Raw genomic sequence first — 633 nt, forward strand, 5'->3', positions numbered from 1 at the left:
AAACTCTTGCCCCGAATTCTCAAATCCTCGCTCCTAAAATTCCAACCGCTCGCTTTGACTTCCAAAAACCGACTGCCCAAAACCTCTTGCTCTCTCACACCCTCAATCTGTCTTAGCACTGCTAATACTCTCTCTATCTGCTCTCAGCCCTATCTGCCTATCTTTATCGACGCTGTCACTGTCATTCTCCCTCCTAGTTCTCAGATTCCTTAATCTGTCTTTCTCACTACTTTCTTCTTCCTCTTCTTCACTGTCACTAGATTCTTCCTTACTCTATCTTCCTCGGCCCCTTCTTGACCGACGAAAGGCCAAAGGTCCCTCCAAAAGCCATTACTCTTCCGTAAACAAAGGGCTATAACTTTTTATTCCAGACTTCCAGACTCCACTCTCAACAAAGTAGGTCAAGAAATACTATACCAGCCGAACCACAACAATATATATATATATATATATATATATATATATATATATACATATATATATATATGTTAATAAAATAGAACATATGCATATATATAAACATATATGTACGTACCTACCTCTACATGTACATATACACGCATATATGTGTACAGGACACCAAAAGACGTCGAACACATAGACATATATATATATATATATATATATATATAT

This window comes from Octopus sinensis, linkage group LG16 (assembly GCF_006345805.1).
Source record: "Octopus sinensis linkage group LG16, ASM634580v1, whole genome shotgun sequence".
NCBI lineage: Eukaryota > Metazoa > Mollusca > Cephalopoda > Octopoda > Octopodidae > Octopus > Octopus sinensis.